Raw genomic sequence first — 16,565 nt, 5'->3', positions numbered from 1 at the left:
CTTATGCAGCTGTATGACCCAAAGGGGGAATAAACTTGCTTTGAGCTTTATTAAACGTCTGTGAAATTTTACAAGGTTAATTTACAGTTGAAGTTGGAAGTTTACATTAGGTTGGAGTCATTAAGTTAGCTCCCTGTTTTAGTGTCTTAAACTGTTGTTTTGCTCTGTCCTCTCTCAAGTAATGGCAAGGTGGGCTTCAGATGGTGTCTTAATGCATGAAAGGGATCATTTGACCAGGAACAGTGTGTGAACCTCAAAACCCTCCCTAACTGGCTGAAGAAAGAGCGACAAAGGCATTCAACACGACCGTGACTTTTAACACTGTGACCTGAGTCGGAGCCATCAACCTGGGTACGGGCGGCAGGAGTGCGCCATGATTCCTGAGACCGCGCATGTGGAGTGAGCATGGAGAGAGATCACGTTCAGACTTCTCACATGCTGGTGGTGTACTGGTGGGAAAAATGGACCAGACAGAATGGTGGTGGCGCTCAGGTGAGAGACTCGTGTATTTGGAAAAAACTGATTAATTTATGTGGATATTGATATCGGGACATTATCAAGGGCCARCAACTGTGACAGGCATGAGTTATATATGTGCCGATGGGAAGATGAACTATAACACTATCCGAAGAGGAACCCATGAAGACACGCTAGAAAGATAAGTGCCGGGAGACGAGGGGGTGGTCAACCATGCCATCTTTTTTTAGTTGGGGTGTCAGGTTTATTGAGGAGGAATGCACACTGCGAAATTCATAGTAATTTAGACTAAGAATGCATTGAGATACCGATCTTTCATGACCATGCCACTCGCGACAGGAAAACAGAGACAAATGGGGGTTGTAATGAGAAAAGCGCTACCCTCAAACTGTGAGGGGTGGGTGCACTGCTCTAACTTATTGGGTCTAGGGAGGGTTTTTCTCTCTAGAAACCTTATCTTTAAGTTCCCCCTGAGAGGGAGGTTATTAGAGAACTCACTGGATGATAGCTTGAGTCAACCATGAAGGGGTTTTTGTTTTAAAATGTCATCATAATCCTAATGTTAAAGCATACCAATACATGTGGATTGCTGGATGATACGGTACTATTAAATGCATGCAAGGCTCATAGTCTGTGTCTTGCGTTAACACCCAAGGATGAAAATGAAGGAGACGGGCATGGAGAGTAGCATCCCATGGGCATAGAACAGAATAGATGTATGGTTCTTTCCCCAGTCTTAGTCGCATCAAGGGTGGTGTGAAACTATTAAACATGTGTTTTCTCTCTTCCCTGTTCAAGTCAACCTGTTTTTAGGTGTTGTGGAACATAAGAGTGATCATTGTTCCAGATGTGGGATTGGTGGAAATTGACCAATTGATTTGAGAATGTTTTAGTATATACAGTATATAACTGTAGAAGTGCATTTAGAGTAGTGACTATTGTGTTATGGGTTAGATGGAATGATATATGGGCAAATGTATTTGTAGCAGGAGGTGAGGGACATATGAGGCCTGTGTTTGAGACAGAATGTTTACATCAGGCTGTTAAGTGGGATGGAATGTGACGGGGTGGAGAGCTGTGGGGGCTCATAAATTAAGGTCAGGGTGATAGTCTCTGGGGATGATACCACTCTATGTATATTGTTACAGGAGATAGCTCGTAGGAGAGGGAGACAGCTAACTGTGCACAATATAAAGACTATTATGACGTTAAATTTTACGTTACACATTCCCAGATCATGGTGAGAGTAGATAGTGTTGGCACCTCAAGACATTACTGTCAACTTTCAAGAAACCCGTGACTCAAAGTTTTGTTAGGTTGGATACTATTCCAACATCATTATTAAACTCTTCCCCATTTCTAACAGCCATAAAACACTTGACATATCTACCAGAAGATTGGGACTGATCTAACCTAAGCACAAGATAGTATTATCCACAGGTGTAGACTGTAGAAGAACACAGAAGGTCATTGGAGATAGGTGGCTAGGGGACCGGGTATGAGTTGGGAGATAGGTAAGGGAGTATATGAAAGGGTCAGTCCTAGATCTATCTGTGAACCACAAACAGTAGAAGAGCAGGTGACAGATGCCATGCCGTAGCTATTCTCACGGCAGTCGCTGTAGGGACAGTAACTGAAGGAGCAGTAGTAGTAGCGGAGGCTATAGTAACAGCATGGAACTGGACTACGGCGCAAATGAGAGGTATTGTGATTTATGTGTCATGGACAGTGTTAGCAGTAACAGGGGTTACTTTGGTAGCATTGTTGGGATATCATATGCTGAGGGCATTGATGTTCAAACGTTTATACAGTGCTGAGTTACCTCAAGAAGAGGTAAGGTTGATTAAGGCCACTGCACGTGTATATCGGGTGGCTGTGGAGGAAGGAGATGGGGAGCAAAGTGAGAATGACATGGCTTGGGAACACCTCTCAGAACCTGTGGTCTGACGGGGAAAACTGGGTGAAAGCATAAGGAGTTTTTTTAGGGCATTCATTTTTGCCAAACCCAGCAGAAAAGTATCCTGAATGCACAGGCAGGCGAATAGAGAGCGTGGAATTGTCATGTTGTCAAACTTTGTTTTTTTTCTTTGCATATATAATTATGCATAGTTTAACAAATTATTCATACTGTCATTTCTTGTGTTTCTTTTTGATTTTCAAGTCTTGTGCCATCACACTCTTAGAAGCCAGAAGGAGAAAGTAGAAATGGAAGAAGTCAACAGCTCCAGCAGACACGTTATTATCAGTGTTCTATGAGAAATGGAAGTGAGAGTGTGCATGGTGTGACTATAGAACAGAGGCCATACGTTTGTAAACCTCACTGTGAATGTTAATCATGTGGTTCATTACTTGTTCCAACTAATTTACACGTTTATGTAAGTTGAACATTAGGAAGCTAATGTTCAAGAGGGGAATGTATAACGTTTACATTCTGTCCGAATATGTTATTGTTCGCCATCAGGGATCCTATGGGAGGAAAAAAGACACAGTCTGGTACGAGTCAACATGACAGCCGTGAGTTGGGGAGGAGTGAGCACTTTGGGGCAGAGGTCATGTCAGATGACGTGAGGYAGAACAGATATCACTAAGGTTCTGTCTAGCAACAGAGATGCATTGGCTGTTCAGATGTGTAGGAGGAGACTCAGCATAGGAGAAAGGGTTAAATATCAGTGCTTGTGTGAATATGTCTTTTGTCTTATGCAGCTGTATCGACCCAATGGGTGAATAATTTTGGTTTGAGCTTTATTAAGCGTCCGTGAAATTTTATAGGGTTCATTTAGAACCTAACACATGGATGGGGGCCAACAACACAGCACTGGAGGCAATCCGTGTGCGGGAGGCCTTCACCGTCTACCTCTTTGCTCCCGAGTGGCGCAGCGGATCTAAGGCACTGAATCTCAGTGCTAGAGGTGTCAGTACAGACCAGAGATGTGGACTCGAGTCACATGACTTGTGGTTAATGACTACCTGGTTAACTAAATAAAGGTMAAAAAAAGAGCTCATTATGACTTGTTTAGGACTCGAAACTCAAAGTTAAAGACTTGAGACTTGACTCGGACTTGCCTGTCTTGACTTGGGACTTGAGTGCTAAGACTTGAGACTTACTCTGATACAGACACTCTGGTTCAAATCCAGGCTGTATCACGACCGGCCATGATTGGGAGTCCCATAGGGCGGCACGGCTTTGGCCGGTGTAGACTGTCATTGTAAATAAGAATTTGTTCTTAACTGACTTGTCGAGTTAAATAAAGGTTAAATAAAACATTCAAAAATAAAACTGTCGGGGACAAAAATGCAATTTCAGAATGTGGGCGGGAAATGTCCCCCATCCCCAGTGAAAGTTGTGCTCCTGCTCAGTACACACACAAATATACTGTATAACGAGCGATAGTGTGCGGTGGTCGGCCCGGTCAGGTCTTTGACATATTCGCCCTGCTGAAAGATCAGCCACAAAAGGTTGACACCATTGTAACAGGTAGTAATCAAGCCCTGTTCTCCAGTATGGGATAGAAGAGGAATACCTGGTGCGGTAGTCTCAGGTTGGACAACTCCAAATCGTCTTGGCTCTGACACACACACACACAAACACAATCTTTGCAGGTCCGTCAACCCATTTAAATACCTCTCACACCCAACAGGAACCTGTGGATCATGAGAGAACCTTCATAAATCAGCAGAATGTCAATAAGCTATTTATTGACACTTTATGCAGTGTCCTGTATTACTTAGTTTGAAGTGAGACACCTTCGGTCATTCATAACACATCCATAAAGACTATATCGCATGATGTTGTACTTACTTTAAAGTCAGACCGTTTTGGTCATTTTAACACATACATACATTTCTTGTATCATATGACGCTGTACTTACTATAAAGTCAGACACCTTTGGTCATTCATAACACATACGTAATGGCTTAATGATGTAAACACAAATGTATTAACACTTAGGGAATTATCACTAACAGTTAAAACAAATACACATTAATACCTCTATAGTCGATTGACGAATCAATCTAAGTAACATAATACAAATATCCCCATCAAAATCTTTCAGTTTAAGCTAGAGATATCTGGGGGGGGTTTCGCACTTCCGCATCTGCGTGAAAAGGTGGTAGAGCTAGAGCGGTGTTTGTCAGACCACGAGACGTCCCGAAAATTGGTCTTCTCACGATAACATCTGTAGCATCTGAAAGGTCTCTGTTTTGCTCCATGGCCCCCATAAGTGTCAGGGGATCTGAAATCGGGACAGTTGACGTGCCAACTTCTGTTTGTATCACATTTCAGGAGAAGACCCAGATGCAGTGTTGAAGTAACAAAAGTTTATTACTAGAACAGGGGGCAGGCAAAATGACAGGTCAAGGGCAGGCAGAGGTCAATAATACAGGGTGGTGTGACAATGGTACAGAACGGCAGGCAGGCTCAGGGTCAGGGCAGGCAGAATGGTCAAAATCGGGAAATCTAGAAAAAAGGAACTTGAAAAAGACAGGAGCAAGGGGAAAAACGCTATTAGACTTGACAAACAAAACGAACTGGCAACAGACAAACAGAGAACACACGTATAAATACACTGGGGATAATGGGGAAGGTGGGCGACACCTGGAGGGGGGTGGAGACAAGCACAAAGAAACAGATCATGGTGTGACAGTACTCCCCCCCTCTAGGGGCGCCACCTGGCGTTGTCCCTGGGTTGACCGGCGTTGGAAATCAGCGATGAGGCCTGGGTCCATAACCCTCCCAGTCAACCAGGTACTGGAATCCCCTGCCCCGAGGTCGAACCTTCAGGAGACGCCTCACCGTGTACGCCGGTTGGCTGTCGATGAGACAGGGGAGTGGGGCTAGACACATGAAAAGTGGGATGTATACGGAGGGTACGGGGCAACAGAAGACGAACAGCAGAGGGACTAATGATCTTGGAGATGGGGAAAGGGCCAATAAARCGGGGGGAACAAACATTGTTAGCAGAATAGATGGATACAGTTTAATGCATGATTAATATAATTTACCAATACATTTCTTAGTWGTCCAAAAAATATTGCGATCAGGTTGTAAATCACAGCTGGACTGGTAAATTGTTTGTTGCCTCCATTTGGGATGCACTGTTTCAGTTTCAATGACTCAATATTTTGGACAAAAACAAACGAGTGTAACTAAGGCTGGGAATATTAATACAACCAAACTAGCAAGGCCAATGATCACAAGACAGTCATAACGTGACTAATAGGCTAGCGTATCTATTTATGTAGCAAGATAAAAACACGGAGCCTAACGTTAGCTAGCTAGCTAGCTGACTTTTTCCCCATATATCGTTTTTCGGTGGCTATACACAGCTAGAGATGCAGGTGTTATTTGGTTAGCTAAAAGGAACTTGAACGACTGTTATCCAGTTAGCATATCTCTTGCGTTCGGAATTTCACTCTGGCTATCTGCTACGATTTCTACTTTGAGTACAGAGCACTCTTAACTGAGTGTGCCAGAGCACAGAATAACTGATGAGTTTACTAACACGCAACACCCATTGAATATGACTGGTGTCAGTAAAAGTAGGCAAAAAAGTAATAGTTAGTCACAAACGCTCTAGATAACATGTAACCAGCCTAACCAGATCTGCTAGGGCGAGTAAAATGGTCCGAGTAAGGTCTTCTCTCATTTGTGTCTGGAAGTAGCTAGCAAGCTAGCCAACTTTAGCCAGTTAGCTTGGGTGCTTGGTTGGGACAAGCATGCATTGGCAGGCAAGCTGCAGAAGAATGAGAAGGTTAAAATTCCCCATCTTTTATCAGTGCAATTTTGACGGCCCACTAGCTATAAAAGTTTGAGAGTGTTTATCTAATGTTACTTCGTTCGATTTTAGCTCATCTTGCTCTGGCTAGCATTAATTATTGATCTTGCTGTTGTTGATGTGCATGAGTGAGGGAGAGAGAGCCTAACTTTTCATGGTTGTTTGATCAATAGGAATGTGCATTTCCCAAATGTTAGAGGACTCCAGTTGTATTTACATATTCCATTCAGGTGTATTTTGTGGCTTTTGGCGAATGTGTTCTAATGATCTAAAGTTGCACTGTTGCAACTGCCTGTAAACACACAGTCCAGTTCAAAGTAAATTGTGGCAGGCCTGTGGGGCAAAAGGCTTATTTGCATAAACGCCTACTGTAACTCTGAACACCGGTCCGCATAGACTCCAATCCTGGACGAGACAGATGTTTTTTTTAGGTTTTATTTGGTGCAGTGTTTATTAATTGTTGAAACGCACTGCCGCTTTCCCACTCTATATTGCTATAGAATTTTCACCAATGCCTTAGTATATGTCATTTCCAAACATTCTAAGAATGTATAAAAACGTTAAAATGACCATATCTAAGTGCTTGCTTGTCAGAAAGATATTTTTTTGTCATTCTTCCTCGGGATGTATATATAAAATAAGATTTCATGTTGCTAAAATGCTGTCAGTTCCACCTTAATAACCCTAGAGTCGATTTCCGTGACACCGTGGAAATCTATTTAGCGTAATAAAAAAATTCACATAAAAATCTATCAGTTTAAGCTAGATATATTGTTTGTTTTGCATTAGATGCGTCTCCATCCACCGCATCCGCCAATTTCGCACTTGCTGTGAAAGGTGGCAGGGCAGTGTTTGTCAGACCATGAGACAGAACGAAAATCGGTCTTCTCAAGACAACAGCTGTAGCGTCCAAACGGTTTGGCCTACAAACTATTGCGAAAGACGAGACTCTCACGAACACGATGGTGGTCTAATTTTTGCTCCACAGCCCGTACAATTGTCTTGGAACTTGTGTGAAGTCGGTACATCCGATCTGCCAACTTCTGTCTGTAGTGTCCGAACAGTTTGGGCTACACACTAATATGACCCCTTTGTGGAAAGGTGAGACTCTCAGAACACTTCTTTGGGATTTTTGGGGGGGGACTATATGTTGTTCCATGTAGTGAATCTGTTATTCAATGTGTTTGTATTGGTTAATAGCAGTAAGGCCAAATAAATGTTTTCATCAAACATTGTTTCATTTAATTATGTATAAACTCAGCAAAAAAAGAAACGTACTCTCACTGTCAACTGTGTTTATTTTCAACAAATTTAACATGTGTAAATATTTGTATGAACATAACAAGATTCAACAACTGAGACATAAACTGAACAGGTTCCACAGACATGTGACTAACAGAAATGGAATAATGTGTCCCTGAACAAGGGGGCAGGGGGGGCAAAATCAAAAGTAACAGTCAGTATCTGGTGTGGCCACCAGCTGCATTAAGTACTGCAGTGCATCTCCTGCTCATGGACTACACCAGATTTGCCAGTTCTTGCTGTGGCACCTGCAAGTTCCCGGAAATTTCTGGGGGAAATGGCCCTAGCCCTCACCCTTCGATCCAACAGGTCCCAGACATGCTCAATGGGATTGAGATCCGGGCTCTTCGCTGGCCATGGCAGAACACTGACATTCCTGTTTTGCAGGAAATCACGCACAGAACAAGCAGTATGGCTGGTGGCATTGTCATGCTGGAGGGTCATGTCAGGATGAGCCTGCAGGAAGGGTACCACATGAGGGAGGGGGATGTCTTCCCTGTAACGCACAGCGTTGAGATTACCTGAAAAGACAACAAGCTTAGTCCGATGGTGCTGTGACACACCGCCCCAGACCATGACGAACCCTCCACCTCCAAATCGATCCCGCTCCAGAGTCCAGGCCTCGGTGTAACACGCATTCCTTCAACAATAAATGCGATTCTAACCATCACCCCTGATGAGACAAAACCGCAACTCGTCAGTGAAGAGCACTTTTTGCCAGTCCTGTCTAGTCCAGCGACYGTGGGTTTGTGCCCATAGGCGACGTTGTTGCCGGTGATGTCTGGTGAGGATCTACCTTACAACAGGCCTACAAGCCCACAGTCCAGCCTCTCTCAGCTTATTGGAGGGATTGTGCGTTCCTGGTGTAACTCGGGCAGTTGTTGTTGCCATCCTGTACCTGTCCCGCAGGTGTGATGTTCGGATGTACCGATCCTGTGAAAGTGTTGTTACACGTGGTCTGCCACTGCGAAGACGATCAGCTGTCCGTCCTGTCTCCCTGTAGCTCTGTCTCAGGCATCTCACAGTACGGACATTGCAATTTATTGCCCTGGCCACATCGGCAGTCCTCATGCCTCCTTGCAGCATGCCTAAGGCACGTTCACGCAGATGAGCAGGGACCCTGGGCATCTTTCTTTTGCCGTTTTTCAGAGTCAGTAGAAAGGCCTCTTTAGTGTCCTAAGTTTMTATAACTGTGACCTTAATTGCCTACCGTCTGTAAGCTGTTTGTGTCTTAGCAGCCTTTCCACAGGTGCATGTTCATTAATAGTTTATGGTTCATTGAACAAGCATGGGAAACAGTGTTTAAACCCTTGTGGTATCCCAGGAGGTCTACCCCGGGGGATGGTAATAGAGGGGAGGTACATGAGGCGGCGACACGGACAGCTCTAAGTGGAGGTAATAAGGAATAAGGACCGAGCCAAACCTAAGTGATTTTCTTTGTTATGTTTATTTTCTGTCTTAGTAAAGTTGTTTTGCGACCTAAAACCTCCCTGTCTCTGTGTCAATCTCTGCACGCTCAACCCAACACCCCACGGTTTACCACACCCTTTACAAAGAAGATCTGTGAAGTTATTTGGATTTTTATGAGTAATCTTTGAAAGACAGAGTCCTGAAAAAGGGACGTTTCTTTTTTTGCTGAGTTTATATATTTGTATACTTCAAAGGGTCATACATTTCAAAATCAAATAGAAAAATTATCCTTGGTATGACCTTCTTAAAATAATTCCATATAGCTTAGTAGTAGCTCCAGGGCTGGTCTTGGCCATTCTTCTGCCCTAGGCAAGACCAAAAATTGCTGCCCCTACAAGAATAGTCACAGTAAACAAAATTATGTATTTTTCCAGATAAAATCAGGTTCAATTTCGGTTCTGAATGAAAGTTGAAAATAGATACTTTTTGGACGTTGAAAATCCGTATTTTCCGGATGTTGAAATCATGTTAATTWTTGGTTCTGAATGAAAGTTGAAAATATGTCATTTATAGATGTCTATGTTTGGGCCAAATCAAGGCCGGTCCTGACTGCACCAAAAAGTCCAGTCCGGACATTCTCAGATACTGGAACTTGTAGATTAAATTAGACTTTATTACAAAAGTAACATAAGTGTCGTAGCTGAATCAGAATTAGTTAGGTAACATAGATAAATAAGATGTTTTATTTACTTTATACTTGTCATTAGAATGTCTTCTTTTGGACTATACTGTTGGCAGTTGCATTTTCCTTTCTCTCTAGGGAAAAGTCACTTGGGGCCCAGAGAGGGGAGAGGTCAGGCTTGTCTTTTACATGTCTGGTAATATACAGAATATCAGAAAGGGAGAAGTCAGGTTTGAACATTGTCTTCATAGGTGAATCATCTGTGAAACCATGTGAAGGGCTCCACTATGCCCACTATGTACAACAGCTTTGTGTTTCTATTAGTACACCTGCTTTTATCAATCCTTCAATTGTCATGGTTATCCCTTCTTCAGCTTCTGGTTTCATGTAATATTGAGCTTTCCATGGAGGCTTGGCATCAGGTTTCACTTTGATGCGTACAGGAATTGCTGATTTCACCAATCCAACATCTGTGTCATGTTGACACCATACCCCTTCTGGTATGATTTTTTCCATTCCCTGTCTCTGTTCACTAACTAACCTTATTTCTTCACCTAACTGCACTTGCTGATTAGCTGTATTCTCTACTTCCCTTGGATCCCCATTCATTATTGTTGTAGCCAGTATGTAAATAAAGGCCTTATCTTTGGAATGGGAAATCAATGGTTTTATCCCATTTACTTTTCTTGGCTTTCTTCATCATTGGTCCCAATTTTTTTGCTGTATATCCCTGATTTACCAACAATGTAATGTGAGGGACAGAGTCAGAGACATTGTACCATCTTTGTACAAACTTTGATCCATCTCTGTCAGTCACATCCATTGCAGCTCCCTGTTTCCCTATAATTATGTACTGTGATATAATTGGTACCGACGTCCCATTTGCATTCATTGTCCAAAGTTGTTCTAACAAATGATCTTGGTACGGGTCATATTGCATTGTGCAGTGGTTCTGATTTTGCTCTACCAGCTTTAGGTATTTGGGCCTGAATAAACCTTCCCCATTTCACTATGGTTCTGTCTATTTCTACCTCAATGGTCCCTAACCAATACACATGAGCTGTCTCTCCTGTCATTATCATTTGCAAATTTAACCCTGTTCTTTCTATTATTTCTCCTTCAGGAGAACACTTAATTTGTATGCCAATTTTGCATAGAGCATCCCTTCCTAGTAGATTAATTGGGGTTTGATATGACACTAATATAGGAATTGTTGCTGATTTGCCATCAGCCGTCAGACGAACTGGAGCAGTAATTGGAATTAGCTGCGTTTGTCCAGAGAATCCTACACTTTTGGCATATTTACCAGACATGGGGAGATGAGAGGCATAATTTGGACTTACACATGTGTAAGTGGCTCRAGTATCTATCATCATGGGTGTGCCTCTGTTCTCTATTTGAAKCTGCAGCATAGGTTATTGATCAGCTCTCGTGGTTATTATTGGGAACTGACCATCCCCTTTAGGATTTTCTGGGCACCCCTAGTGTCCTTGATTTGGCCCTGCCCACGGGTTCACYGGGCCTTGTGGTTGACTCTGGTTGCCCTGCCATCCACCATCCTGGTTCCAGTTATTCTGGATCCCACAACCTTGTGGCTGCCAATTACTTTGATTCCTGTTACCTGGTGGTTGCCAATTGTTTTGGTTCCCTTCATTTCGGTTCTGCCAGGAATTTGTAGGGCAGTCTCGTCTGGAGTGTCCTGGTTGCTGGCATCCCCAACAGACCCCAGGTGGTGTGGTCCCTGTGGACTTCTGGTTCCTTATTTCTGAATATTTTGTGGAGCTTTTTGTTGCTTATTGCCACCATTCCAATTTCGTGGTTGTTGTGTATCCATATTCACTACTGGTGGTGTGGGATGCTCTTGGGCCTGCTGGACGGGAGGCGGTTGTGGCCCTCCTGGGGAGACTGCAGCCATTGTCCCTACCTCTAGCATTGGAGTCGTCACTAGGGCCTGGACTTTCTCTTTATCCTTTGTTAGTCAGTCTTCCAGCTGCAGATGGGTCAGTTTTCTTTGAATGTCTTTTCCTTGATCTATGAGTTTCTGTTCATCCTTTCTGTATTTCTCCACTGCATGAATCACGTGGTCACAGAATTCTTTGTCTGATTTTGAAGTTAGTCCAACAACATCCTCCAGCCTGCTCTTTACTGGCTGGGGCATGGCTTCTACCACTGAGTTCCGGAACAGAGTTGTCATCAGTGGGTCCCCCTCTGGATCCCGTTCTGTTTCCAGTTTCCATCGTTTCAACTGTCCATGGAGGTATGCAGCTGGGTTTTCTGTGTCCCCCATTGCTTCTCCTTTTAGTGCTTTAGGATCAAACCTTGTTGAGTATTCCTCTCTCAGAGCACGCCAGACAGCTGGACGATATGTGTCAAAGGCTAGTCCATCTGCCAGTATGTCCTCCGCTGCATCAGCAAGGTCACTGTCTTGCAGTACATCCTCCATGTTTGCCACTCCCACTACTCTCGCCAACAGTGCCTTCAGATCCCCCACAGCCAGTAGTTTCCCCATGGTTTGTTCTTTGAAGGTTCTGATCCATTTTCCAGCTCCATCATGGAGGGTCGGCAGGCGAGTAACCAACCCTTCCTGGTTCTGTGAGCCCCATGGTACATACTGCCCTTGATTCCCCTTTATCAAAATGGGACACTGTACCCCGTATCTATCCGTTTTTTTCAGCTTTGTCCTATCCCTCATCTTTCTTTGCTCTCCTTCAGGACTAATCCTTTGTCCCTCATACTGTTCTTTGTAGGCCCTGGCTAGTTCTTCTTCTCTCATTTGTTTTTCTACCTTCTTTAGTTCTTTTTCTATCCATCTTCATTCTTCTTCTGTCTCTTATTCTAACCATCTACGTTCTTCTTCTGTTCCTTGTCTTTCCACAGGAACTCCATACAATCTTCCTCCATAGACTCCCCATATTATTTTTGGTACTCCCTTACTCTTTCTATGGCCTGTCTCATTCCCCTATGGATAGCCTGGTCTCCTAATTATTTTATTATTTTTTCCCTGTCTGTCTCTTCTTACACTACTGTCAATTTCTTCCCATTCCGTTTTCCTCGTCTGATTCGTCGAGCCCTTGTTCTATATTATTCTTCTTACATTTTTCTAGCTTTTGCTTAAATTCTTCTGCCTTTCTGTCCCTTGCTCTTATCTTGTTTATTATATGCTGTTCTGATGGTTTTTCTCCTTCCATTCTTACTCCCATCTTTGTCAGGGCTTCTCTCAGTCCCCCATAGCAGTTCTATTCTTGTTTCTGTGGCTTGTTCGATCTCTCCTTCTGTCTGAAAAAGTTTTTCACTCATCACCTTTTCTTCTTTTATTTCTACTTCACCTCTTATTTCCATGGTCCCAGTTATTATCGGAAACTGTCCATTGGTGTACATTGGTGTACAGTTTCTTTGTCTGGTTTTTCATCATTTTTTAAAAAGTTTATCTTGCTGTTTCATGCTTTTCAGCACTTCGTTCTCCTTTTCTCTTTTGTTTCTCCTTTTCTTTCCCTTGTCGCTTGTTTTATGTTTTTTTATCAGGGTCTCCATTTCTTCACACAATTAGACGTCCAACGTTCCTTCTCCTGGCCATTTGGTGCTCATTTTCCTTGTGCGTTCTTTCCATTTCTAAGACACTTTTGTTATTTCTTCTTTGCATAAGGGATGCCTATCCCCCAGAATTTCTACTGGTGTTTTACTCATTTTGCCATCTGTCATTCTGTTCTTTTATTTATTAAAACGAGTCTCTTTCTCTTGTTCTCTGATATATCCCGGTTCTTCCTGGGCTAAATATTGCTAACGGTCGGTTAAGCCACGGATAGCTTGACCACACCGTTTCCTCCCACTGTTATCCACATTACATTAACGTCTCTCGTAAATGTGCTTGGTTGGTGTATTATTACTCCTGTCTCCCCGTGTCTATAATCGTTCTCTCTTTGTACGGTATGTATAGTTTTACTTCAAATGTTATTATAACTATGTTTCCCTGTACTGTATATTATTCTGTCTTGCATCTCAGTACACAGGTCTTATAAATCTTACCGGGCAACCGCTGATCATTTTTCTACACTTGCACATGTGACATACTATTTCTTCCAAATTTCTAGTATAATGCAATTTCACTAGTCATTCATATGCCATTTACACTCCCCTCTCCTAGTGTGGGATTAGATGCGTCCTTCCTGCCAGGCCACACTTAAGTAACGTCACAGGAAGGGTGTGCAATCCTTCCCCACCAAGGACAGGCAACTTTCACACTTCCTTTCACACTTCCACTCATGTTTTCCCTAAAATGGCCTGCATATTCAGCCTCGCCCCTGATACACTTCATTAACACAGGGAGGCGGTATTATACAGGATTTACACCTATCAAAACATACCTTTGCCAAATCGGGTCAAATTGTTATTGCAGGCCATATACTCCCCCAGACAGACCTCCGCTAAATCGAGTCGGAGCGTTATCCGTAGCAGTTTCCTATTTATTTGTGCTGACAATGTCGACAGACAGTTGCCACCCCAACCCGAACCAAGCAGACCAGCCAGTCAGGGCAAACAGATGCACCAAACCAGAGTGAACAAAATCTCCAGATGAGCGGTCCGGCAAGCGGGATGAACTGAATTAGACAAAACAATCCCAATTCAAACAGGCCAATCATGCAGTTCAAATGAATCACTTGAACAGAGCAAGTGAACGGCCCCACCCAACTGAGCCACCTGACACCAATGAAGCACACAATTCCTAATCCACAATTCCCACCCAAATATTTCTACTTATTCTTTAACTACTGTAATCGCCAAAGCTTTTTCCTTAACATTCATGCATGCATTTATTGAATTCAAAAGCTCCCAGTATCTTTTAGTTCATTTAAAATGTGGAGAGACCTACTTGGCGCTTCTATTGCTGTGGCAGTACTCCCGAAGCAAATCACACAAACATAAACTATAAGTAAGTACTGAGCTTACCTGATTTAGGGTGGCCAACCGTTTGTGAGACTTGCCCAGAAGACCCGTCATCAGCCACAGAGGTTTCACTCGTTGTCACGCCCTGGCCTTAGTATTCTTTGTTTTCTTAAGTATTTTGGTTAGGTCAGGGTGTGACATGGGGAATGTATGTGGTTTTTGTAGTGTCTAGGGTGGTTGTAAGGTTTAGTTTTTTTTTTAGAGTAGTTGGGTTTATGTTTAGTATAGTAGTCTAGCTGTGTCTATGGTTGTGTTAATGTTTCTAGGTATGTCTATGGTTGCCTGAGTGGTTCTCAATCAGAGACAGATGTCGTTCATTTGTCTCTGATTGGGAGCCATATTTTAGGCAGCCATAGGCATCAGGTTTTTGTTGGGTCATTGTCTAGTTCTGTTCTATGTCTAGGTCTGTGTCAAGGTTGCATGTTTGCATTTTGTCGGTTATAGCTTCACGGTCATCTATTTGTTGTTTTTGCTTCGTTGGTTATCTTCTAATAAAGAGAAGATGTATTTTTTACACGCTGCGCCTTGGTCCTCTCTCTCTCCTTTGGACGATCGTGACACTCGTCCCTTGTAGCCAATCCCGTTTGTGACGCCATTTACATTGTGGAAATATTGAAACAAATATTTCTCAGGTACCAGAACTTGTAGATTCAATTAGATTTTATTACAAAAGTAACAGAAGCCGAGCAATTCCATGGAACAACTGATTTCTCTGGTCTCAACACTCAGCATGACAATTTAGCCCATGGGGAAACACCCGGACAGCAGTTGTGAGTAGCCTGATTGTCCATTCCATATTGTCCATTTTACTGTGACATGTTCTGTTTTTAGTATATGTTGTTTGTGAACATGCCAGCGCATTTTCAATATGATTGGGCGCGATTTAGGTTAGGCTATTTGATCGAAGAAACATGCATGATGTAGCCTAAAAAGTTTGTCTCATTAGGCTACAGAAAAGGCCACATACTCTTTCTACCATATGCTATATCTGCTACATGATTCATGTTAGATTCTTTTTTTTGACGGAATGTTGGTGGACAGCACCCAGCACCTCCAACAGCACCCTGGAGGTGCGCTGGGAATGGACAAGATAAATATTTTGCTTCCCTGCCTTTGACAAAGAGGGAACTGCTTATCATAGTACGGCATCAGCGCTCACCTAAAAATCCCATAGGCCACTGGCTGAGAAATATTGTCATTGTTTTTGGGCGGAGGTATGTGAGGTTGCAAGTGTTGTTGGGGGTGTGTCTTGGTCAGTTTGTCTCAGAAAATGCCTCCCTCATCAATATGCCGCCTAATCCTGCCTCATGAGCGGGCTGGCCTGAGTACCCCCCCACCTCCCCAGGTTTAGACAGGGTTTAGACTCTTATGGGTTAAATATGTGTAAAAAAATATATATATATTTCCTGCGATTTCTTACATCTAGTAAGACATTGGACAAACACTTAAAAATCTTGTTTCTTGTGATACGTTTTTTGACTGTCTTTTTTTCTATTTATGAATGTGTTATTCAATGCGTTTCTCTGGGCTATAGTAGTGTCGTGACATGTCTATCATTAATGTGATGTCTGATATTTATAGAATAATTACCTATGTTTAATTGTTACTCGATGAAATGAATCATGTAATAATTAACTCCTTAGGAATTTGGGGCACCATGAGAAAAGTTGTTTAATGACCGCTCATTCGGATAAGAAATGCAATGTATATATTTATGCGTAGAGGTCTTTGTCATCGCTCTGTTGAACTCGATGGGTCCTATGGTGAAGATGTCGAGTGGTGTAAGACTCTGGTTTGTCCACCAGAGGTCACAATGTRCTTTGTAGTAGAGCTTTTCTGGTCTTGGYGTGTTCYTTAGGATAGATARTTCAGATGTACCACACGGTGGTCAGAGGGATCTATTGTTCACCCGCATGTCTTTGGTCAAATGTCCCTGGCTACTTTACATGCACAGTTGCAGACTGTGAATGTTCTG

Source organism: Salvelinus sp. IW2-2015, linkage group LG2 (assembly GCF_002910315.2).
Source record: "Salvelinus sp. IW2-2015 linkage group LG2, ASM291031v2, whole genome shotgun sequence".
Lineage (NCBI taxonomy): Eukaryota > Metazoa > Chordata > Actinopteri > Salmoniformes > Salmonidae > Salvelinus > Salvelinus sp. IW2-2015.
This window is presented reverse-complemented; position numbering follows the sequence as displayed.